Source organism: Coloeus monedula (assembly GCF_965178545.1).
Source record: "Coloeus monedula genome assembly, chromosome: 5".
Taxonomy (NCBI): Eukaryota; Metazoa; Chordata; class Aves; order Passeriformes; family Corvidae; genus Coloeus; species Coloeus monedula.
In genome coordinates, this window is record NC_138785.1 from 40,947,663 (window position 1) to 40,974,545 (window position 26,883).

A 26,883-nucleotide genomic window follows, 5' to 3' on the forward strand; every position below is an offset into this window, starting at 1 on the left:
AATCTAGATTTATAATTTCTCTTGAGTACCACATCATTGGAGGAAGTGATGTCCAGATCTTGGAGATGATGAAGAGCTTTATTTTCTTCATCTCTCTCTAGCAATTCTGAGACATCAGATATGCTTTCAGCTTTAATAACATCATATCCCCATGCCTTCCCCCCCCCACCCCCCCCCTTTTTTTTTTTTCCTTCCAAGAAGAGGCTCTGGAATGAAATCTGGTCTCTGATGTAATTTTTCCACATTCTCCTTTCCTCTGTAGCATAACCATGGTTTATTTGCAATTTAGTCTTTTTCTTTCCACGGCTCACATGATTCTAATTTCGGGGACAGGGATGTAAGAAGAATGGCAGCAAATGGGGAATTGAACAGTTATGAGACCTCCTGAATGGCCAGTGGAAATTAGAGAGACTGATTTCTGCAGGCTTCTAGCAGTCATTTTCATTCTCTTGATGTTCTTGCCTTGAGTTCTCCTAGACTGAAACAGGTACAACACTTCTAAACACGATAAAATGATAAGCAGCCATAAAATGCACTTGTGTACACCCGTGCATGATGCATGTATATACACACACCAGTGTATATATAAATTAATTTTCCTCCCTTGGGACTCTATAACTATCACCTTTTGTGTGCTTTAGCACTGGCAATCATGAAAATCATAAAATCACTGAACTTTTTTTTCCTCACACCACCTAAATTTATTTAGTCCTTATTTATAATAATTAAATAACAGCTGCATTCCGCTTGACTAATTTTAACCAAAATTCATATATTATGCATAACAGTGTTTTGGCAGAAGGAGAGAGTTCATATTTTTATGTGACAGTTCTAGCTATTTTCAGTTGGTTAAAAGTTGGAAAGGTATCTGTATGTCTCCTATATATTTGGAATAGACACTCTTATATTTTGACTGCAAGGTGCAAGGCTAGTACATGTATTTCTCATTTCCCTAGTGTATTTTTTGAAGGGAAAATTGTACTGAATTACAGAATATTCTGAGTTGGAAGGGACCTATTGAGTCCAGCTCAAGAGAATGGCCTGTACAAGATTTGAATCCGCAGAGCTTGGGCATTATTAGCATCATCCTCTGGCCAACTGAGCTAATCTCAGTATCAAAGCAAGAGTCATCTTTAAAATTGACGGTCTTAAGGTTTCATGATGAAGAATGGAAGCTTCCAAAAATTGTGGTGTAAAGTTGATGATAACTTTTTTTTTTCCAGTTTTTATTATATTTTAGGAGCAGTTGATTTTTTATTGGCAAACTGTGAATTAAATAGGAATTTATTTTCAGAAATCCATTATCTCTTCCTGAGAAAATTAGAGGTCATCGTCTAAGTGTCCAAAACATGCTTTTTGATTAAAACGCCTACAGTAAATATTAGGGTTACATACTTCAGTTTGTGCTAGAGATCCTAACTGTATAGAGTGAGGATACACTTTCAGTGGTGGAGGTTTTTTAATATATTAACAAAAATACTGTCTACCGAAGTTATATGCATAGAACTCTAGGACAAATTTTTCCATTGCAGTGCCTCCATTCCAAAGCCAGAGTAGAGACAGCTATTAAGAAATATGTTTATGGCAAATTGGGACGTAACTATACCCTTCAATAAGTAATCTAGAGTACTTTGCAAAATGGATAATATTCTTAGTTAGAAACAAGAGGAAAACACACTATTAAAAGAGGAAAAAGGCTTCCACTGAACCAAAGATAATAAATTCAAAACTATTTGTATTTATTTAAGAAACAAATATGTGGAAAAATCATGGACACAAATATTTGAAAATAACAGTAAGAAGGATTTTGTCCATTTCTTTGTTGTAATATCATTACACCACACAAACATTAATGTCTCATGTTTGCATTAATGAAAGAAAACATTATTGGAAGAAATAAAATACATGACAAAGTGGCATGTATCAATGAATCTTGCTTCCTGGTTCTAACAGTATTTACTCTGAACTTTGAGGTTCAGTGGTATTCAACATAATGAAGCTATTTTCTTCATCTTTTGCAGCATTAATCAGTGAGGAAAATAGGAAGACTTTGATAAATTGCAAGCATATCTGCATCCATCTACCAGCAACCTTTGTAGTCTTATCCCATTGTACCTATTTCAAACAAATTCTAATATAACCAAGATAAAACTTTATTTTGCATATACATGTATAATTCATTTGTACACTAGACAGATGCCAACATTCTTAGCTGAGTTTTAAACAGTAACCATGTTTAGATGTGGTGTTTGAAGGTATTGCAAATTTGCATCTATAGGTTTTCTTATCAAATATATGCTTTCTGTAATTTCAGAGCTTGAGCATCCCTAATCTTTGGATATTTCTGAGTGGAATTTTAAGGACACAGTATTACATTGTGGTTTAACCTAATACAGGCTATATTGGTAGGAACATTATTATTGAAAACAATACTCCTGCTGAATTCTGTATAAGTAGCCGTGTAAACAGATATATAGTATTTTAATCAAATATTTTTCTTGTATGTTGTGCTGTGGGTTTTTTTGCTGATGTTGAATAAACAGGAGTGGTGAGTATTTGGGTTAATGCATGTTCAAACTACTGTTTTATTCTTTAGTCTTACCTTTGGTTCTTTACTAAGATATCGTGACAGATTGTGCTTTTAAAACAAACAGGCCTATTGTTTGGATACTAAATGTGCTCTGACATTTCTGTACTCCTAAGGTGTTCTGCCTTCTACTGTCTATATGTTATTCCACTGAGCTTCTCATTTGGAACCTGAAAATAATACTCTGCAATGTTTTTGTGTGCTCAAACTCAGATTCTGTAGTCCGACTTGATGCATAAAGCCTTGGGCCTCTTGAGAGAAGCATTGTGTGTGGTATTGCTCTATTTGTATTGGTCAGTGTGTGTTACCAAGGTCCTTACTTGTAAAGTGGCTTGTAATTCTTAATGTTGGCAGATATTTTTATGTTACAGCTTGGGTTTTTTTTAAGAAAAATCCTTAGTTGTGACAATGCAAAGTGTTGTAAATATTGACTAGAAGTTCAGCCTCAGATAATTTCCAAATGTGAGAATTATGAACTTAACCATATTAAAAAATGCAAAGTTTTTAAGAATATCAGTAGCTCAAAACAGAGTAGAAAAAGAGGTAAATATGTGAATGTCCCAATTGCAATTATGAAATGTGTAGTGTATTGACTTATCTGATACTAGTAATGAAATCTGTGACTCTTAGCCCATTGTTTTCCCAGATTTTTTTCAAATATACCTTTTAAGAATATGTTTAAATACACCTGTATGTTCTGTTTGGTTGTTTAGGTTTTTTTCTTTTTTGGGGCAGGGGGGTTGGTTTTTGTTGTTGTGTTTTGGACTTTTTTCTTTTTTAATGCAGCTATCGTTTTTGCCTTCACTGGAGAGGTTTTTTTCAATAAGTGCTGACTCTTATATAAAGTACTCCAAGCTGACAAAAAATGCTATTGTTTCCAAATTATTGTTCTACCCTTGGGAAAATGTCTTCAGATTTGTTTTTCTATTATTGTATATATTAAGCTTGATGTTGGTGTGAGTCAGATTAGTGCAAAGTGTGTTAGGAGATAGAGGTTAAGATACTAGATCCATGCAATTCAAGATGTTTTTAACAAATAGATAAGGCAGCTTTTACTTCAGTTGCATTTGTTTCTCCTGAAACAGTTGCATTTTAGTGCTATTTCTAACAAAGCTACATCTGCTTTATATTCAGAGTGTTCAGAAATACCAGCAAAATTGCTTTTTGTAATCCTCTAAAATACTGATGCTTGTGCTAAACCCTCGTCTGTTTGTTAACTGGAGACTCATCAGGCCAGGTACAGATGCTGGTTCTACAAGATCTTCCCTAGAGTGGAGTTTTAATTAAAACAACTCTTTTTACCCCAGCTGTCAGTGCAACCCATATGAAAAGCAGGAAGCTTGTTTTCAGAGAAGAGTTGAATGTTTAGCTTGTTCCAAAGTCTATAACCACAAAATGAAGCTTTGAATTTTCTACTTCTCTGAAGTCTTTCCTCCCTCACCAGTTAGTGCAAACTGTTTGCAGAAGTCACTTCAGCACTTCATAAAGCTTGCTTTCTTCATGTATGTTTCACAATGTACATCGATTCCATTCAACTGGAAAATATTTTGCAGGATTTTTGACTGTTTTAATCTAACCCCTACTTTACAGATAGGAGGTGCTGTACAACTTCAGCTACAACAATTTTTGGTTTTTCACCCTTTGCCATATGGAGTGATATCTCAGATTCTAATTCTTACTGAGTCAAACCTTTCTTCAAACTGGAAGGTAGTTGAATACTGACTTGAAAATACACCTCAAAAAGTGGAAGATGGCTTGAGGGGGAAAAAAACCAACAAAACAAACAAACCAAAAAAACCACAAAAAACCTTCTGTTTTCTAGGTAACACAAATTTCAATTCCCTTTTACCTGTCCTCAGTATTACTTCATAGACCTGAGTTGAAATGTGTCTTGTGATCTGAACCAAACAGTTCTGGTTGAATCCCAGCTGGCAACTATGCACCACCCATCTGCTTGCACATTCCTCTGCCTCACCATAATGGGAGGGGAAATTGGAGTAGAGTATCAGAAGAGTAAAAGTGAGAAGTTGTGGGTTGAGATAAAGACTGTTTAATAAGGAAAGCAAAATCTGCACATACAAGCAATGCAGAACAAAGAATTTGTTCAGTCATTCCCATGGGCAGGCAGGTGTTCAGCCATCCCCAGGAAAGCAGGGCTTCAACAAGAATAATGGTGGCTTGGAAAGACAAATGCCATCATTCGAAATGTTCCCTTTTCCTCCTTGTTGTAGACTTTTATATGCTGAGCATGAGGCCAGAGGATATAAAATATCCTGTGGTCAGGGGAGGTCAGTTGTCTGGTTCTGTCCTCTCCTAACTTCTAGTGTACCCTCAGTCTTCTCACTGGTGGGGTGATTCAAAAATCAGAAAAGATCTTGACACTGTGTAAGCACCCTCTCAGTAATAATAAAAACATTACTTTTTTATTAACACTGTTTTCACGACAAGTCCAAAACATAGATCTATATTAGTTACTATGAGGAAAATTAACTCCACCCAAGCTACAATCAGTACAGAAACCTAGGTAGCCCAAATTCCTAAAGTCCTTCATTTCCCAAATGCTATCTGATCTTCTACCCCTCCTACTAATGCTAGCCTTCTGTTTGCTCAGTCCCAGCAGTTAAGCACAACACAGGTGAACTTGTCCTCAAAAATGTTTACCACAAAAATGGATTACTGCAATGCTACTGAATACCTGTGTTCCCTGTCATCTTTCTTCTTTTACAGTGTTGTCTTCAATTCTAAAAAACATGTGTGAGAAAATTTCTAGTTACCACACCATTAATTATGTGCACTTCAGAAGTTTTAGACTTTAAATAGTATCTGCTTCACCATCAGTTTTCATGCTTTGACTACAGACTGTGGGTCTGCCTAATGCATTTTCCTCCATTTTTTTGAGGGGAGGGAGGGGAGGTGATGAGGTTAGTGGTGAAGTTAGTTTGAAAAATCCTCCTCCCAAATGTTTCATTCTATTCTACTCAAACTCATACCTGTCCTGCTGTATTAGCAATGGATCTGTAGTTGCGTTGTAACTACTGTTCAACAAATCCCACGTCGCTGCTCTCTGCCTTTGGTCTTTTTACGAGAGGTGAATGGAAGTTGCTTGTGTCATCTATAAATGCTTTTCTGCTCCTTAGAAAAACTACTCCTGCTTAGTTGCTTTATGGCACTGATTTGGGAGGTACCTTAAAAACCATGCTAAGCATATTTTCAAATTAATTATTTATTTTATTATTCCTGTCTATAATAGCTGTGCTGAAATATTCTGTCCTTATGAGCCCACAAGGCTTAATACAAAGGAAGAAAGACAGTAGGGCAGAACTGCTGCAGCTGTTGCACTGCCTTAGACTGCCATAGAACCACACCTTGTGTTCATCCCCATGTTTTAACAGTGAACAGTGATCTGGTTCAAAATACCAAGCTTGGGAGTTTTTGTTGGTTAGGGGGTTTTTTTATTTGAATATGTTGTAAGCTGGATAATGAGATAAACTCATGTATAGCTATAGCGGATGAGAGAACAATAAGCTGCAACATTGAAGGTCGGTTTGCAGTATCTGAAAGCCAAAATATTGTAGAGAAACTGGTTCCCCCTTTCTTTTGAAAAGGAAGACAAAGAAGAGTGATGGACTTGGCAGTTGTCAGTGAAATGAGGTTTTGTTTTCCGTCTCACTTGGAAAACCTACTCAGTGTTTGATCCCTATGTGTGGTCAGGACCTGGTGCCTCACCTTATTGACCCTCCTGCAAATGACCTCAGCCTGATCTTCCATAGTCCTAGAAAAGAGCATGATTGTTGTCATCTAGTTAGGAAGGTCATCCTTTGTGCAGGAGGAAACTGTTTTCAGTCCTCGCTTTCAGTGTATGCTCTTCATTTGATAATTCACATGAAGAATGTGTTTGCAATCCCTATGCTTGTGCCAGTTATTTGAAAAATCCTGAAAATGCAGCTGAACAAGAATCCAAAGCTCCTAAATATGTTCAGCACTTATATTTCTAAATAAGTTTTCATGGATAGAACTTGAGATCCTGCAGATCCCTGGTTACCCAAGAATGTAAGGAATTGTACTCTCCTAAGGAGTGTTGTAATGGGTTGTTCAGGAACTACTTATGTTCTCCCCCAGTTCCTCCTATAATTGACCAATTTTTGACTTCTACAAAATTAGAAAATTAATTTCCCATGCAGCATAACTTGATGCATTTATCTAATGTGTAGGAAATGCAGTATTTTATTCAAATTTCTCTTTTAGTTTGGTTTCTGAGTAGCTATGCTGAGAGTCATTCCTTACATGCTTAAGATTATATGAAGAAAATGTGATTTTTTTTAATTTTTTTTTTTAGCTTTAATTTTGAAAAGAATGTATTTTTCACCTCTTCTGCACTTGTGAAACAGAATCAGTGTTTGCATACAATGCTTGTAAAACCATCTCTGAAAATCAAATTGCAAGAAAATTCCTGAATATTTTTTGGTTAGGAAGGTTTTTAAGTTTTTTGTGCATAAGCAAGTACCATTTGTACTTTTTTTTTTTTTTTTTTTTTTTTTTTTTTTTTTTTTTTTGTTCAGAGCAAGACTCATACACTAGAGACACAGGGCAATGCTCTTTCACACACACACTCCAGCAAGTTTAGCATGAGTCCTGAGGTGAAAATACAGCAGAGGTTATGAACCCTCTTAAGTACTGCCCAGTGTGTATTATTTCAGATTTTAAATAACAAAGGTAGTTTAATTGCTTACTAAAAACATTTTAATGCCTGATTAATTCCCATTTCAAAGAATGTCTCTAAAATTATTTTTCACAGAACCAAAAATGCAGTAATTATTTACTGCAGACTATAAAGCAATCACTAGAGAAGGTTTTTGAGTAGGCATTATCTAAAAGGAAGCTGCTTGGCTATTCTTTTACATAAGCTTCTTTTAACACAGAATCTTGAAGATAGCTGCAGCATTGTCTTTGCTGTGTGGACCAAAATCTCTGAACAGAGACACTGCAAACACTAAGGTGTAAGAGCTGATGTGATTGGGGTTTTTTTTCACTTTTGGGTGTGTTCTTCTCTAGAGCAACTTAGGGAAAAAAAAAAATTGAGGCAGGAGTTCTTGGAAGCAGAGCTAGGAACACATGGCATTTTCAATGTGTTCTGGTTCTCTGGTGACTTCAGAGACCGATTTTGCCTTCAATATTCATTTTGTTTTTATTAAATTACTTTACAGTTGAAGACTGCTCTTTCCCTTTAATTGCAGGCAGAAACACATGCTGCAGTAAGTCCAGATCCTATCCACGTCTCTAAAACTCCTTAGAAATATTTTCACAGCACCTTCAGGGTCCTACCCCTACACTTTCTAAATTCCTGGCAGCATGTTTAACTAATTCCCTTACTACTCCTCAGCCAGGTAGGTGAGGGAAAACGTTCTCAAGCTGCTTAGGGATCTTGTAGGCTAACCAGCAACCTAAGCACTAGAGCTGGCTCTCAAGCTGTTCCTCAGTAGAGGCAGCCTGTTCAGCTGGTGATGGGGGAAATTCAAGATCATAAATATTCAGTATGTATTAAAAAAGGGGCAAAATATTCTGAACAGTTGTGGAGAAGTTCAAAAAGAATGATTGTAGAAGGCTTACTTTCACAGTTTACAACTCCCAACTCTAAAGTAGTATATTATAAAGCCCATGTTTTTTCAACTCAGCCTTTATAATACTAGGTATGCAATAAGTGTGTATATATAAAAATATATATTAATCTACCACTACTGCAATCACCAAGTTGCATCATGTACATGTTTTAGAGACAAGATTTCACTTCAGAAGAACACTGAAGACCGTTGAAAGAAATCTTTAGTGCACTCTAATAAGTGACTAACTCCACATTGGGGCTATTTCAGAGATCCACCAGACTTTATTGTACAAAATCCAGTTTGTTGTGTGTAAAGGTCTGTAGACTAATTAGGGCATTTTGGGGGAGAAAAGGCAAAATAATTTTTGGAGCTGTAAAGCAAAGAGCTGCATATATACTGTGAGGGTGAGTAAATTAAGTAATTTTGAAAGCAATGTGTTCCTAAGGATTGGTTCTTTCTAGACATAGACATTGCTACTAATGACATCTACTTTTTTTCTAAATTCTGGCTATACAAAGCTTCCAACTGTTGGAGAAACTGGAAAAATCAACTTGAAAAGCACTTTTTTTTTTTTTTTTTCCCAGTTTGCATACTTATGTTTAGCTTGCGTTCATTTTTTAGTTTGGTTCTGTTTCTCAACTACCTACTTATGTTCATGGAGAAAAGGACTGGGAATTTTGCATGAATAAGTAGAACTTCTAGAATACTTGTAGTAGGCTACAGATAAACCACTTCTAATGTTCTTAAATATTGCTAGAAATTTATGGTTAATAAGGTCAGATTAAGAAATTTTAAGTGATTCAAGTAAAATAAATTAGTAGTTGCAAAAATTGTTTTTTGTCATGTTTCGATGGATTTTAATGATGATATCTATACAAAACTGTCCTAAAAATTTTTGTTTCTGACTTGAAACTTAGTTACCACAAACCACGAAACAACTATGCATTGTGTAACTGAAAGACTTTTACAGAAACTATGATCTTGTTTTCAGTGGTTGCTAATGATTAGGTATTTTGTAATTACAATGCAACATTCAAAGTTATTAGATTTTGTAACTTGTGAATGTAAGTTTTGTTTCAGTGGAGGGAACAGAAGATTTGTATACAAACTCCTTTTAATAGTCTGCATTTCAATGTCAATTTACTGAGAAGACAGTCATAAGTTAACAAAATATGAAAACCTAAATATTATGTAAATGAGTTGGTAAAAATTGAGAATGTAATGGTCTCAATTACAATTCTAAACTGACTGTTTTAAATTTCTCATTCATACCTTCTCCACAGTGGAGTTGAACTGAATATTTTAAGATCTTTTTTCATATATTTCATGTATGTCCTTATTTTTGCAGTCTGGTGAAATTTTTTTTGTTGTTTGCTTGTGTAATTTGGGGTAGACTTTTAGTTCTTGGGTTAGTTAATGGTTTGTTATTAAAATGCCCTGGGGTATATTACTGTGTCCTGCAGCTGTAGGGAGGAGGAGAGAAGATCCAGCAGGCAGGAATTGTGCAGCAAGATTGATTTATTTAATTATTTTACAGAATATTTTATAGACTTTTTTCTTCATAGTCTAATTGGACAAGGATCAGCCACCCCTTGGGGATTATTGGATAGAATCCTAAAACATCCATTGTCGAAATGTTGTTCTACTGTACTATAAACAAGGCTTTTCAAGGCTGCAGGTGTTTCATTGTTTATAGAACTCTTCTACCTCTTGTGTGAGAGAGAAAAGTCTCTCACAAACTTAGAAAATAGCAGGAAAATCCTTGCTAGCAGCATTTTTGTATCCACAGTTTGTGGTTGGTTTTTTTTGTTACGAGATTATTATATTAAAATACATAAACCAGTATTTTTTTCTGTAATGCAAATTTTTCTAATGGAGTTTTACTTAGTTTCTGCATATCATGCCATTATTTATCTTGATCAGCTATGCTACTTGGTGTCATAAGAAAATACAAAACTTCTCATTTGGGGAATCTGATAATAACTACTTATGGAGACATAAACTGCGACTTCTAAATCTGCAGTCAAGGCTGTGTCTATGGGTGTGTGTACATCAGCATTTCCGGGCATGTGCTTATGAACATCTTCACTTAAGACATCTTGACTTGTATCCCAGAGCAGTCATGGAGAGCATGGCTGGACTCCCCATAAACAAAACTCAGCCATAAACAGAACTGTGCCTTCTGGGGGCAGAGGAAATGTGCTCCAGTGTCTGCTGGGCATTCACACACAGCACCAGGCTCAGCTGGCCTGGGGTAAACCCTCCTGAATCTTCTTTTTTTTAATACATAAAATCCTGCGGTCTTTTATCAGAAAATAAAAAAGACAACTATGCATAATATTTATTCCATTAAAATGAAAAAATGTAGTGATTCTTAATATTGATTTAAAAGTAACCTTCTAGGGGTTTTGACATTTTTTGGGGAGGTAGGAGAGCAGACAATAGAGAGCTTGTTGCATAGAAACAAATGACTGAATTAGGTTAGTTAATTTAACTCTCCAGTGGACATTACTATTTAATGTTTATAATGTGTCAGAGTATTCTGAAGACTGAAATCTTAAAGGTCTCAGCTGACATTTATCTGATTTCTATAGATCTTCATGAATGTACCTGTTTTTATGTTGCTGTCTCTCTGTCAGGAAGAGGAAGCCAACAAACCCCAAATCTACAGGTTTTCTCATAGAAAACCACTGGAATGTATAGTAGAGTAGCCTGAGATGTTTGTTATGGAGAAGAGGTTTCTGTTCATTTAAGAGGCTTAAGCAAGGAATGCTGGTCCATGGAAGGAGAGGGGATACCAGTGTTCTTTATACACTACTCTTGGTCCTTAAGCTGTCATCTCCACCTGAGCTGAGATAATCAGTTGAGAAGTTTTATCTTTGTGTTAATTTGAGCTGGGACATGCTTTCAAAAATATTCTAGCAATTACCCCTCTACTCCCCCACCCAACAACAACAAAAAGAAAGGGATACCTTCAGAAAATTAATAAAAAGTCATTAGCACTACATTAATTTATTGTAATTTGGGGAAATTCTGAGCTATTCTACTCAGTGAAATCATCTTACTGAAGAGATCCAGTTAGTGCTAAGAGGGAATAGAGCAATGTTAGGTATAGCAAAGAAGTAAGAAATGAATAGCAGAATAGGAGTGGAAGGAGGGAAAATGGATGCGGCCTTTTTGTACTGACTGTATCAAATTGCGTGTATGTGTTTACTAACTTTCAAGGAGCTAAAAATCAATCAAAGGAAGATTCTAGTACTTATGTAGTAGAATTATCACGAGGCAGATTTTTGTGGTGCAAAGAAGAGATGAGGTAATTGAGATGCTACTCTTTTGGTGTTGTTTGGCTTCTTGTCCTTTTCTTGTTTTCCTCATCAAAAAGACTACAATAGATTTGCCTTAAAACTGTTCAGTTGTATAACTTAGTTTTGCAGAAAAAAAAATTCAAAACTTAACAGAGTGGATATTCAGTTATGTACATTTAACCCAGAGCAAACCTTTCAAAGAGACAAAAGCAGCCCAAAGTCTAAATTTGGAAAGAGCAAAAAATATCTGCTTCCTGTTGCTTTATAGAGGCAGAGAAGTATTTTCTCTTAATTTTCCCAAAAGAGCTAGTTTACTAAGGATCAATAATTTAACTCATCCAGAATACTGCGATAATTTATGTCTTAAGGATATGGTCACTATTCTCCTTAAGGCTCTTATCCTAAAGCTGCCACCTTCCAGGTTTGTATGTCCATCATCCAAATTAAATATGATAATATGATGTTGTGATGAAAACATTGTTGAAGATGTCCCTGCTCTTGGGGTTGGGAGGGTGGACCAAATGATATCGAAAGCTCCCTTCTAACCCTTCTTGTTCTATGATTCTAAACATACAATTATTTCCTCAGCCCTGAAGAGACGACAAATGTATAAGGATGGTCTGTTGTGTTTGGTGATAGGAGGATTAAATGCACTCTTTTTATAAGATTAGGATGTAAGTTTAAAAGTAGGTAGATTTAAAAATCAGTTCAGTTCCATGTGCTGCATATCTTCATCCTCCACTCAGTTCACCGAATATTTGGAACATAGGTAAACTACCAACTGTTTTACATTGTATTTATTACTAAGTAACAGAAAGCTTAGTACATATAAAATGTGTGAGAAATGATCAACCATTATACCTCTGTATGTGAAACTTGAGGGTTTTTGGGGGAGAAGAGGGAGCTTCAAGGGCAGATGTATTTAATTTTTTCATTCAGTTTTGTGTGGAGTTTAGCAAATCTGTCTAATTGTGAAACAAGTAGACATTCCACAGTTCTTTTAAAATGTTGTTTAATTAATATATTTAAATAATAAGTCTGCTCCCCACAGCTAAATATTTCTGGAAATGGGCTGGAGTGTCTTTATATTTTTCAGGAATGTATGAAGGCTGATAATTGAATAAAAACCTTCAAAATTAAACATTAAGTGCAGGCAAAGAACCTGAATATATAAGAACCTGAAGGAGAAACAAAAAAGTTAAACCCCAAATTTGCCCAGTTTTAAAGCAGATAATGGAAGATACATGAAATGTTATCAAATTCTTCCTAGGAGTTACCTCTATGCGCATACTTGTTGTTCTTAATAAACCAGAAAATAGCAATCAGGTTACTGAATTCAAACTTATAGCTAAATAGCAATAACTGCATTTAGTTATGTATTTAGATGTAGATTTCAGTAGGACCTGTCATAAACTGCAATTTCTTTACTAAGTAAAATGGTACATTTTTGAACGTATTTGAATAAGTAAACCTAGATTTGACAATGAAATATTCAAAGAAAAAAAAGTACTAATAAACTGTCTGTCAATCACTGATGTGCCTTGAAAGTTTTCCAATACCTATTCTTCATCTGACATACTAGTTCACATTAGTTTTTATCTATTCCTATCTCACTTCAATATTTTTGCTTTTATCAATGTAGTTTCACAAGAAGTTCACAAAAATACCAGTTTTGTGAAGGATTCAGAGGACATACATTATTGTTATTTTGTGAGATTGTGGTCTTGTTTTAGATAAATCATAGCTGAAATGCACAATCCTTGACTGTTTAGATTAGAGTTGTGGGGGTTTTTTTTGTTTTTATTCTTTCTGTGACACAAGTAAAAAAAAAAAAAAATGGAAGTATTTCTACCCAGCATTTTTCCAGGCACTTATAGTGACTCTTTACATTTACAGTTCCTGATAAGCCTCATTAAGACATTTTTGGTCCCAATGCCCCGGTAGTTCTTCAGGGACTTAGTGGAGTATTTTAAAATGTTCTGAGTTTTCCCACTTCTATGCAATTTCTGATCATTCATTGAGCACAAGTGGAGTCATATTGCCCCCAGCAGGGAAAATGCAGAACATAATGTTGTTCCTTTATATCAAGCCTAAAGCACGGTGCTGGATTCAAGTAGTGTGTGTTGCATACATATAAAAATATGTTAGCAAATATGTAACTAACTTATAAACAACTAATCTGAATTTACCATATTTTTATTTAAAAGTTTCTTTTTTTTTCCTTATCTTTTTAAAACTTAACTTGATCAGTATGCACAGCAGTAGTTCATGTAATAAAGAAACCCCAACAATTTTTGCTTTCTAAAAGCTACTTTCAAGGTTGGTCAGATGTTTTTCATGGGGTTTTTTAAGACTTGTTTTGATAAAGTTAAGAATATGCAAAATTCCTTTTTGCCATAATGGCAAAATACTTTCAACAGAGTAAAAAAAAAAAAGTAAATTATAATATAGGGTTTGTTTGGTCATTGTTGTGTTTTGGTTGGGGTTTTTTGGGGGTTTTTTGGTTTTTTTTTTAAATAAAATAATTTGTCCTATAGAAGGAAGCAAAAATATCCTGATAGGGTATCATTTAGTGAAGAACTATGGAGATGACTGAATTACTTCATGTAGGATTTTTATTATTGCTGAATACACTCAGTGTTGTATGTAGAAATTCTAACTCTTCGGTCATTACATAAAGCTACATTGACTTTATCCTTTACTGAAATCCTGTTCAGAATCACTGTGCCTTGATTAATAAACTACTTTTTAAAAAACACATGATGCATGGCATGATTTTTTTGTTGATTATCTTTTAACATGATTTTATTTTCATCATTTTTCTTCAAATTTAAAATAGTTCACATAGATAAATCCTCTGACATATCACTCAACATGTAAGTTCTGTCCCATTTTAAAACCTTAATAAGAAAGTTACTGCCAAATATTGAAAGAATGTCACTTTAAATTACAAGATTCTTTAAAGCTTGTGTATCTCTTTTGGACTTCAATATATTAAAGATATTTGATGTCTGATAAGATATTTGAGATTAAAAATTCGTTTCTATTAACATTAAAATTGTTACACCTGTAAGCAGGATCTTGAGTCTTCTTAGATAACAGCCTAGATCTAAAAATTTATTTTAGTAAAGTTGGTGTGTTTTATGTCAGGGTGAGGTTGATTTCTGTGTTATTTGTGTTAACAGAGAGGAACAGCTCAGTCATTTTGGGAACATGGCTAAAAAAGACTGCTGATTTTGCACATTTGAAAAATTTGATGACACTTTCTTTCTGACTGTCTATAGTCATTGTTATTTAGTAGGTATTTCAAAGTTAGCACAGCGCTGGGATTTGTGCCCAGCGTGCATCTTGCCATTTTATTGCTATAAGACTTGGGAAAGGAGATCATAGTTTGAACATCTTCTGTTGGTATGTCTCTGGGACAGCAATGAGACAGAAAACTTCCTGTAACTAAAAGTACTTGTAAATCTTACTTCTGGTTAGTTTGTGCATGAACTCTTCCATTTTATCATGGCATGTGGTGTGCCAGAGTATGTGCTAACCCAATGCCTGTTTTTCCTTGAAAAAAAGCCTAATCCCATTGTGTTGTTAGGATTTGGTACAGCGGGTTTCTGCAGGTCATGGTCAAAAATCAGAAGTAATATCTCATATTCTGTTTCTCAAGATCTCAATAGCTTTTTTAGCTCTTGTCAAAATGAAGAACTTGAATTGCTTCATGCAAGAGTTAAAAGACAATGTGATTGGAAAGATGTGAAGCTGGAATTGTTTGTTTTGGTGGTTAGTCCAGGTGAGGGATTCATTGCAGAAGCTGGAAAAGTTGTCAAATTGCACTGCAACAATTGTGGGAAAATACAGGAATTAGATAATTTTTAAATCATGATTTACGGTTCCACATTCAGCATAAAGGAATAATTGAATGACTAGACTGTAATATAGTGTCTGCAAATTAATTGGCAAGGAACTCGGTTTCTGTAATTTTCTTCCTGTTCTTCCAAAAACTGTGATCTAATCTCACTTTATACTTGGTACTTGCCAACATACAAGTACTTGAACTTGTGTTTGTTAGTGCTCCTTTGATCTTCTGTTTTGTGAAACAGTAAGAATACACATTTAAAAGAGAAAATTGCATCATAAAAATATTTCATATTTAAGTGTTTATCCTCTGTCTATGGTTGTAGTGTTTCTACAACCGTATTTACACATGACTTAAGTGAGCTCAGTTGCTGATATAAAAGATGCTGATGTCTCCAAGTTTATACCTAGCCACACGGGACCAAATTATACACAGACTGTCACAGTTAGGTGCAACTTACTTTAAAACTTAATTTCTACAGTTACTGACTAAGCAAAAGTTTCAAGGAGGTTTAACTACAGGCATTATGAAATGCAAATAGAAATTGCTTCTGCACAAATGCAATAAGCAAAAATGTATTAGAGTCCGGAACTGCAAATTGGAAAATTTTTAATCTAGTACTTGTCCAATATTTTTTTAATAGCACCTGGAAATTACAGAAAAATTGAAAAAGCTTCCACAATTTAGATGTATTTTACTGATTTATATATGCTAAAAAAAAACCCAGAAGACCCAATTTCAATTGTGATATTTTTCTGTCCTCCTAAACAGGTAGAAAAAAAAACCTAAATAAAATAAGTATAAATAGGCCTAATAAATAGTCCAAATAGACAGACTGTACTGAACAGCTGAACCTTTCTATTTGACCTATTGTCATCATAAAACAATTATTTGAGCAAAGATTGTAAAATACAGAAATCTTATTTCATAATGCATTTCCAAGAACAGTAATTTTAGAGCATCAAGGAGGGGGAATCACTCTATATAATGCATGATATTTAAAACAATTTGCAAAAAAATAAAAGGAGAAAAAAATTATTGCCCATTTTCAAAATAGTCATCTAGAAAGTACACTGATCTGTAAATAGGAGTGCAGCATGAAGTATTTTACATAGAATTTTAATAACTGAAATGTGGGTAAAATTTTTTTGATACACTAAAATATAGTGGAAAAAACAAGGGTTAGTGGCATGCGGAGATACCAAATATTAAGAAGCAGTTAATCATTCTAATTGGTGGCAACAAATAAGAAAACAGGAAGCCCAGAAAAGTTTCTGTCCCGGAGATTGCTGTCATGCATAGAAGTAAACAGAATGAATTGAAATATGTTTATCCTAACTTAGGAGATGGTGCAGTTGACCTCTCAATATCTGCTCTAAATATGATTGCAAAAGTGCAAGTAGCTGTTATTTGGCCCTGAAAAGTCTAGTTTCTTAGAACTTTGCTCTTTACTCAGAACTGACAGATGATATTATAAAATACTGAATCGGGTAAATAGCTCAGGTCAGATTAGTGCTTGCAATTCTTATATACATATTTTTTAAATAAAATACTTAATTCTTCATTTGTTTTTCTCAACTATGTTTTTGTTGTGGTACTTGTAAATATTTTTGTTCAGAAATTAAATGTCCTGAAGCAAGAAGCAATGCAACTTCAGTATGCGTACTTGAATTCTCAAAAATTATCATCTTTGATTGCAATCATGTACTGCAATTCAGTTTTTAAAATATTAAAAATAATTTTGATGAATTATTCACTTTGGAGAACTAATATTTGGACAAGAACATGTTTCAATAATACTTGGAGAGCAATGTCTGTACAAGACAATCTCCTGTACCTTCTAGATTGGCCAATTCCATTTCATTCCTTAGCACTTAGACTTTGCAACTCCTTGATCTTTCAAATGTTTAAAAAACAACCCCCCCAAACCCTATGAAAATTTTAGAGATGCCCATATGTCCCATATTGTTAAAACCATAAAAAACCCCAAATGAAGCAAACTAAAAGAACAAAACCCAAATAACCCTCTATCTTCTCTTCTTTGAAAGCTAGTCAAAGGTATTATTCAATTATCAGTGAGTGTTCTAACAATTTTCAATTCTATTTTCTGTATATCAGAACAATTTGTGGTAACACATATGTTGTCTAACTATATTGGCATTTTATGCACTTCACTGTCCAAATTGCTCATCCGAATAATGACAACACCAAAAGAAGTTTGGTAATAAATTGTTGGATTTGTATGATGATAAATAATTACTGTTGCAAGTTTTTCTTATTCATGAATGCTAAGAAAGGAATCAGATTTTTGCCAGACTGATCCTCCCACGTGGCCGTTCATCACTTATGTTCTCACATAATTCCGAGGCCCCTTACTGGGCTGGAGTATTCTCTGGGGCAGAGAATTCTACATAAACCTTCAGTGTCTCATGTGCAACTCCTTGAGAGAAAAAGATTTACAACATAAAAAGCAGAATTTCATGGTTTGCTTTTGCAGAAACTTTGTGTAGTAGTTTTGTAAGAGGATTTATATAAAATTAAGTCTTAGCTAAAAATTAAAGTCTTGGCTTTCCTTACTGAATCATATGCTGTCTTCAGTTTTAATGACTCTCAGCACTGGTGAAACTGATTTTTGATTTCTCTGAATGTAAGTAGGTTTGGCTGTTAAACTCAATCGGGAAAATATCTTCACTATAGAGTTAAGCAAGAACAACTTTTTAAAAATTAACCTGGAAAAGTATTAATTGACAAAAATCTAATATATTGATTAATTGTACCTTGTGGAATGTAGGAGGGAAATGAGAGGACAAAATACTGAAATATGTATTATTTACTGTGAATCAATGACATTAAATGAAAAAAATAATCTCAAGTTTTCCACCCTGTTCATTGCCCACGGCAAACATGTAGTGAAAGCAGAGTACTTTTCTTGATTTTTATCCAGTTTCTTGACTTTTACTTGGAACTATAGTTTCTGAATATTTCTAATACCTTAGAGGCATCATTTAACGAAGAAGGACTTTAAAGTTTTATGGATATCATAACAATATGCACAGATAAAATATAATATGCTGTCCAAGTTTATTTGTATAAGATAGAAGGATAAAATATTGCTAGTAGTAAGGGACTAATTTTAAACATCTGATGAGAATCATCCTAAAATATTAGCCTGACAATCACCATGCACTTGAAAAGTATGGATCTAATTTAAACAGCGGTTTTAAAAGTAATAGCAATTGTATAATAAAATTCTGAAGTTCAGCTGTATTTATTAATGTGTTTTCTTAAATTTTTTTTTTTTCCCCTTCCTTTCATGCGTCTCTTCACTCCTCTAATATTCTTTCTTTGCCACCTTTTCTGGTAAAGATTAGGAATAAATGGATACTTCTAAAACCTATTTTCCAAAATAAATTTTACAGAAATTCAACTGTTTTGTTATAACAAGGGAACAGAAGAAAAACTTGATTTACTTGAACTGGTACTTAAGCTGCATTGATCTCAATCAGTCCTGATTTTTATTTGGCTCAAGACAATGACAGTACCCTGTGCAGGAAGTTGCATTAGTCAGTCTTCTGTAGCCAGTGGGAAACTCCTCACAACACACAAAGCTCATGAGTAAGGTGGTTATGGTGGGAGAAAAGAAAAGGAAGAGCTCATCATTGCTGAATTCAGCAAGTGAAACATTGAGTTACATCAAAACAACATGGTTTTATTTCACATTAAATTAGTTGTCTCATGGAGATGTACTGAAACTTTGGGTTTGCTTTTATAGTTATCGGTAGGTGGAGAAAGAAATTGTGCAGAGGGATTTTTAATAAATATACAGTATAGGTAGTGGGTTAGCTAATACATTCAAGCCCATGTTTTGTTTTCTTATGTAGTGAAAAGATTACATAGAGAATGGATAGCCCAAAGTACTAGCTTTTCCCTGGTAATCTAAATTAATAAATGCTTGACATATGTTAGAGTGTGTTCCTGCAGCACAGCAGTGCTTTTGTATGGCCTGGTTTTTTTTTTTCCTTGTATCCAGCCAAACAAGTCTCTGTCTTTCCTTTCTACACTTTTAAGAAGCTGTTTGATTTGGTTTTGCTTTTACTACACTTTTGAAACGTTGTTTAAGGACAGAGATAAATCTATGTTATAGCGTAACAGATCTTTAACGACCATGTGTTTTGCATGCTATTTTAAGTTGCACAAATAGAGCATCAGCAAAAATACATAAAATATTTATTAGCTTCTTTTCCACTAGCTATATTTCACAGCAGTGGTGATTTGCCTGATTAAGAGATTAGTCTGTCAGAAAAACATATTTGAATGAGAATGAACTCCAAATGCTCAATGGTACCAAGTATATTATTTTCCATATGATAGAGGTGGTTCTAATTATTTGCACTCACTTTGATTGCTACGTTGTATATTACTTTTTGGATTGCTGTATTATTGAAAAAATGTGCTTTTGCTTTGCTGTAATACAGCAAAAAGAAAGCTGTATTACACAGAGAGGAGCAGAGATGCAGACCAAATGGAGAGGTGTTATGGAGATTTTCAAGGATCATACGAGTTGTGTTAGTTCCTGAAATGAAAGAGTCTACAGACATGGTTGCAGCATATACACTAGGATTTATAAATCATCTTCCAAAATATTGTGGAATGTAAACAAAAATTCAGCTTTTTAATGCAGAAAACTTGGTATGATGTCATTATTTGCCATGAGAGGTAACTAGGTACTTTCTTACATTGACAGTTGTTTTAATACTCCCAAAGAGAATTGCTGCATGTGGGGGGTTTTTAATGCCACAATATTGTTCACAATGGATGGTGTGTGTCACAGATAGCCCAGGGAAGCCTGAAAAGTGCCGTGTGGCCTGCAGAGCTCTCAGGTCTCTGGACCAAAACTAGCATCTTGGTATCCATGCAAACAGGCTTTACCAATGCCGTGTGACATCAAATTAGTAACCATAATTTTTATTTGTGTCTCAGTTGCCCTAGGAAGTCATTTGGTAGAATTTATTTAAACTTGCGTCATCTTTTATTTCCTAGGGATAATATATGGAAAGAAAACAGATCTTCCTTCTTTCATCACTTTGGAATTAGATCTTTAATTTAATCCTGGGAAGAATTCTCTCTTTATCTTAGGTCTTCTGCATGGTGAGAACTTCTGAAGGAAAAATATTTTCTTTTTTTACAACACCCCTTCAGTCTGAGCTCCAGCAGCAACCAAACATTAATCTTCTGATTTATAGAATAGCATGGTGTAGAATGTTCTGAGAGCAGAATTAATATGAAGCAAGTTAACTTTAAATCAGTATTTTACAGACTGTGTGTATGGTTAAGTGGTAGAAGCAGCATGCAAAGTGTCTAAGATATCAACTGTCTCCCTGCACCAAAACTGAAATCAGCATGGCCCTATGCCTGCACTAATTACAAACAGGAATATGCTTTCAGATCTGTTATAGGAAGAGAATACAGAGAAAAGCTTGGGAAATGTGACATTAATAATATCAGGTTGTACAGTGCTGCCTAAGTAAAAATTCTTGCTGAATGTGTCAGTCACACTGCAGTACAGCCTCTGTAGAGCAGTGGAAACCTTCAGGTGTTGTACAAAATGTAGTTACCTGCCTAATGTTATTATCTAGTGTTGAGAAGTAGACTGTTACTACACTACAATATGCTGAAAAATCATTGTATCCAGTCTCTCCAAGCCATTGGGTCTGTATGACTGTGGTGGTTTAAAACCCAGCTGGAAAATCAAACCCCCACTCAAGCTGCTCCCTTTCCAACACCCCCTTCCGATAATGGAGGAAACACTAGAAGAGAAATTGGAATAGTGATTTACTGAAAGTAGCAATAACCACACTGAAATTAATAACAAGGAGTGTACAACAGAGAGAGAAATTTTTCTACCTGCAAACAAGGTATTCACTACTGAAGGTCCCCCCAGGAAGCACTTGATGGGGTTGCCAACAAAGATGCAAACTGGCGACAGGAGAACTTCCGCAGCTTAGCTTTTTTTCCCACCCCTCCCAGCTTGGAAAGAAAAAAACAATGGAAAGCAGGGACATAAGAAAAATGTAGAAGCTAATTCATCCAAACAAGGAGTTGTGTTGCCAAAATGCCGACTGTCATGGTCCCAGTGCCAGGGCTCTCTCTTGGGGGCAGTGGTGGCACAGTGGGGCTCTCTGTGCTGGATGGCAGCACAGCCCTGACTCCTGGTCCCACACACACTCTGGACAGGACAGCAAACTTTATTTCCAGCTGTGGCTTCTTCCTGCCGAGACCATGTCCCCTGCCATGGTGGGGATGGTATCGAATAGACAGCGCTCCACCCTCTTTCTCTGTAACCATGACAATGACTTGCTCTAGGAACAGGGAAGCTTTACAAAATAGAGCTATGGGAAAATGCGTGGCTCTGGCAGTAGGCCCAATGTATCCCAAAATCATCCAGCTGACTGTCCAGCTTTGTGCAGAATGAGGGGTTGGGGATGTATTTGTGTCTCTCACTGACTTATTGGGGCATTTGTATGATCTGTCCTTCCTTTGTCCTTGACTTCTTTTTTTTATTCTAAATGTTCTGTACTGTGTCTGATGGGTGAAGGTGTTAATTTTTAATTTGATCAGTAATCTATATCAAATAGTGTTTACGATAAAATATACTGAGACTTAATATCTAATTAGCTGAAGTTTAATCTCAGAAGCTTGATGAGGAAGAGACCCTGTTTTTCTAGTGTTGCCTGTGTAGTTCTGTGTTTAAAAATGCCTCTTTCTTTCACTGCCCTTTTCAGGTTTTCTTTCTTTTATTTTCCCTTAAAACAAGACCAATAATTTTTTAAAGGGCTTTAAAAACAACAGAAAATATATGGTTATGTGTTACTTGCTGTGATCATGTTTTTGCTTTTGTATGGTTATGACATGGCAAGATTAATACAAGTGTAAGTCAATGTATACACTAAGTCAATTTTCTATGCATAAAAGGAATCTAAATTAAAATGGCAGCTCGTAAACTCAATACAGCATATGACAAGTTGACAAATGGTAACTAAAGTCTAGTAAAAATATGCAATTAATTTCAAGTCTGCAAATTTATTCAAGTAGTTGATCTGGCAAACAAAGTTAGTGTCTAATCCTCAGAAAATAAGATATTAATCAGAAAATTACCCAGATAAATATAACTTATTCCTGATCAGTTTGGAGGAGAAAAAAGTGTGTACTGTTACTCTAAGAAAACTGGTTTATATATTTGAATTTGCAACTTCCTTTTGGAGAGTTTCAGATTAAAATATAATCAAGCTTTTCTTAATTGATTTAGGATGAATACTTAGAGTTGCTAGCTAATCCTCCATTCCTTGAAATTAATTCTTAAATCAGTAGAGTAATGTCTAGACCTTCCTGTCCATTGAGACATAGTAATGAGCACTTAAGATGAAACCCCTTTTCTTTATAAAGTAAATGCCTACATATGTGGTCTGCAACCACTTAGATTTTGTTTTCTGTGTTGGTCTTCAGCTGTTTCAGTTTGCTTGACAGAGCACAAACACACCATAAGAATAGTATGTGAAATATCCCTCTCATTTATTACTGTAGCTGACTTTGCAATTGCTTTTCCTTTTGAGAATTCTTCTTCAAAGTGTTGTAAATATTTATTCAAAGAGTAATCTCGTGTGTCACATATTTCTTTGGATACATAACTGAGAAATAATGTTATGTTATTCTTTTCAGTAAGACATGATTCAACTTGAAATTACCTTACAATGGGGAACAAAGAAGACCCTGTATCTTTTAGAAATACATGAATTGTTGTCCAAATACCAATTTGGTGAAAATCTATTTGTGTATTTTTAGAAAATTAACAAAGCCAGTGTATATCTATATTTTTTGAGCTGTAGCACCTGCAAAAGTCTGTTTTCAAGTTCTGCAATGTGTAAATATTTTATCCATTTAAATACAATATAATTATTCATTCTAATATGCAGCTAGGTGAAAGATGGAAATGGGTTGCAGATGTTAAGCCATGTACTATTACTGCTGGTAATTGGTAGAAGAAATGCTTCCCCTTAATGTTTTAAGTATTATATAGCAGCTTCTGACTTGATGAACTCCAAGGTATTAGAGTATCAGTAAAATATTAGTTATTAAGTACAGACATAAATTATATTTAGTGGGGTTTTTTTTAGTTTAAAAATTATGGGGTTTGTATATGTCATGCAGATTGAGTTTCCTGAAAGCTCCATTTCATTTTAAACTACCCTGAGTAGCAAAGTTTATGGAGGATGAGAAGAAATATGCACATGAAAGCCTGACAAATTCTGCACTACTGAAAGAGCAAACAAAACCCTCATCAAAATCTACATGCAAACATACACCCACACCTTCAATATAAAGTGTTTATAAAGTGGTGCATTTAGGTAAGCAGTACTAATGTATATGATGCTTAAAATAAAAAATGTAAAAGCTCTGAGTTATGTATTTTGAATTTCAACCTTGATTTCAAATACAAAATTACAAGAGGCATGAGGACAAATTTAGATGAATGATTGGAAGATTATCTGACTGAGGTTTGAGAATAAATGGAGCATTCAAAGTATTACAGTAATTCCCAGCTTCATCATGTGAAGATGCTCTATGACAATGGGCTTTGGGTTTTATTTATGTTTTATGTTTTTCTCCTTTCCTGTTTCTGACAAATGTTAATGAAAGGTAGCCCCTGAGAGATTATAACTTGATGTACAATTGTTAAGGAACAATCCCTGTTGTACATTATATGCTCCAACACAATGACTAGTGCTCCCCTTCAATTCACTGTTAGGTATTTTGGTATGTATGCTGTTATTCAGCAAAATAAGTATTTATTTTTTACGATGCTCTTTAGAATTACTAAGTGCTCAAATATCTCAATAGCTGTAGTTATGAAAAAGGTTTTGTTTTATTGTCAATCTCAACCCTAATTCAAATAGTTATCATAAATTTTTCATCTGCACTTAGCTTTTTTACTTTAATTTTCAACTTCGGAGTTCTTGTCTGGTGCTCACAACTCCTGCATCGCTCTGTGTCCAGAAGCCAAGTGATTCCAATGAGACACCATTTCATAAATAGAGAGCTGCCATGCTAGAAGTAATATCAGCCACTTTCATATGCTTTTCTTCTAAATTAAACTTATTAAATATTGGCCTGGGGGAAAAAAAATATAAATATTCCTTCATGGTTCAACAGCAGAGGAACATACAGCATGCAGAAATTGCAGGCATAAATTTCTGACATTGGCTTACTCTGTTGCTATTTTCGTGTGTGTCAGCAGGTGGCGATGAAAGGCAGTTGTAAGAGCTGGGAGAAAGTCACACAAACGAAGTGAAATGAAAAAATAATGATTGGGAAGAATCTGTTTTGCTTTCTCTGCTGTATGAGGCTTTGTTCTTTGGAGCATCTTTAGGTTAGGTTACAAAATAAGTTTTATTACTATTTTATTAGCAAATTGTTCTTTTGTCTTTTGAGCCCATGACTAATGTATTTTTGTAAAATACTAATCGTTGTCAAAGCTGCACTGGTTTTGTGACAAATATGACAATAAACAATATGCACGCAACCTGGGTGAAAGATGAGTGGTGTATGTGTTTGTGAACAGAATAGTTTAAGTAACAGGGACAGTGAACTCGTTCCTCTGATGCTTGTCACAAATTATTCAGAAATTGTACAAGAAAACCACCAACAGAATTCCTTGCCAGACTAAGGAAGGATTTGCACAGTAAAAATCACAGAGTAGCGGTGCCATCTAGGGATTCATTTTCTTAGTGCTCTGTCACTAGTCTTCTTCGGGGTGCAGGCAGCATGGAAAAAACAAGCAGTGCTTTTAAAGTCGTTTTGCTGATAAGTAACACTCCTGCCTTATGTGCTGCTTTGTAATGATACACGTTGGAAAGTGTCAGTTCCATTTAGGAAACGATGAAGCACTTAAATTCTTCTAAATCTTGTCTTTATTTTCTCTCTCTTTTTGGCCAGAGGCATCTCAAGAAATCACTAAGTAGAGGCAGTGGAGTTTGGGATGCTCTTGGCAAGACACGCTGTTGGTACGATACTTAATTACACAATTGACTAATATTTTCCTTTCAAATATACCTTTTTACTGCTGTTTCATTGTAAACCTTGAGTGGAAACTCAAGGTCCTACTATCTTCAAACTTTGTACCAGGTTAATGGAAATTAATAAAATGAGAGAAAAATAGGTAAAAGCTTTCCTCTTTTTGCCACTCTATTTTTTTAAGATCACTGGTATTACATGGGAGTATTTTGTTCAGTGGCAACAGTGTGATCTTGGGGAGTGTGAACACAGAGGTGAGAATTGAGTGGTATCTAAGGTTTAATGGAAGGAATATGAATGTCTATATCATTAGGGTTTGCTTGTTTCAGGGTTTTTTCTGATAAAATTATAAATGGAGCTATGAGATTTATTGTCCTAGGTAATATAAAACACAGGTAATTTATGATTGCCATAAATTAATACTTGAAAAAGTAACTTGTATTTTGCTATTGTTATTTATGTGCTTTATTTGCTTGAAGTGCGTTGCTTACAAATGAGCAGGTATGTTTCTTGTGGAGATTGTGGCTTGCTCGCTAATCATTTCAAGCCTGACACTGCACATGGTTGCCTACTTTTATCTCCTGTTTTTAAATGGTGGAAGTCTCAAAGGGTAGGAGACAAGAGGTGGCCTTTACTAGAATTAAGAAGTGATTTTTGTGTTCTGTAATTTGAATAGGTCTGCATTGGCCCAGCAAATAGTCCTAGGTACTTCACCGTTTCAGCAGTTTTAGCCTCACTCATGCTGTTTCAGATACTCATTCTTGGCGTGTGTCAGCCAACAGACATCAAATTGCCAACACTTTCCAGAAGGAAAGGAGTTCTCCAAAAATGAAGACAAGAGTTTGTACAACCTGACGAAGGGACCATTCTTGCATGCAGCTCATTTTCTCCCAGTGAAGAGAATTATGTGTTCCGCTTCCCTGGGATGAAATATAATTTAAAATTTATAATTTTTAGTAATAACTAAATTTTTTTCCCTCTCTTCATTTCTCCTGTTATAAATTTTCTGTGGAGTTCTACCAGACTTTTATCAAAAGTCAGCAGCTGTCCAAAATGCAGTTGGATACCTATAGATGGTCAGAGCCTGACACTTCATGTGACTTGTTTTGCTAAGAAATCCTCTGTGTTTTTTGTGAATAGATGCATGTTGCAAACTGTTGGAGATGCAAATAATACGGAAATAAGTTTTTTTCCAAATATCTTTCAGTTTTGTTTTCCCAGAGGGTTGGGGGTGCTGTGGACAGTCTGAGATAAATGTCTATGTAGAATTCAAAACATTTTTTTGAAGAGATGTGAGGATGAGGGAGTAATTAAGTAAAGATGAAGAAGTACTAGACATCTATAATTAAAATAAAATAATGCAGACGTTAAAAGAAGCTTGCTAATTTATAGTTCTTCAGGAAAAAAGTTGTTATATGCAAGCTTTTTTTTTAACTCAAGGATTCATTCTAGTAAATACTTGAAGGACTG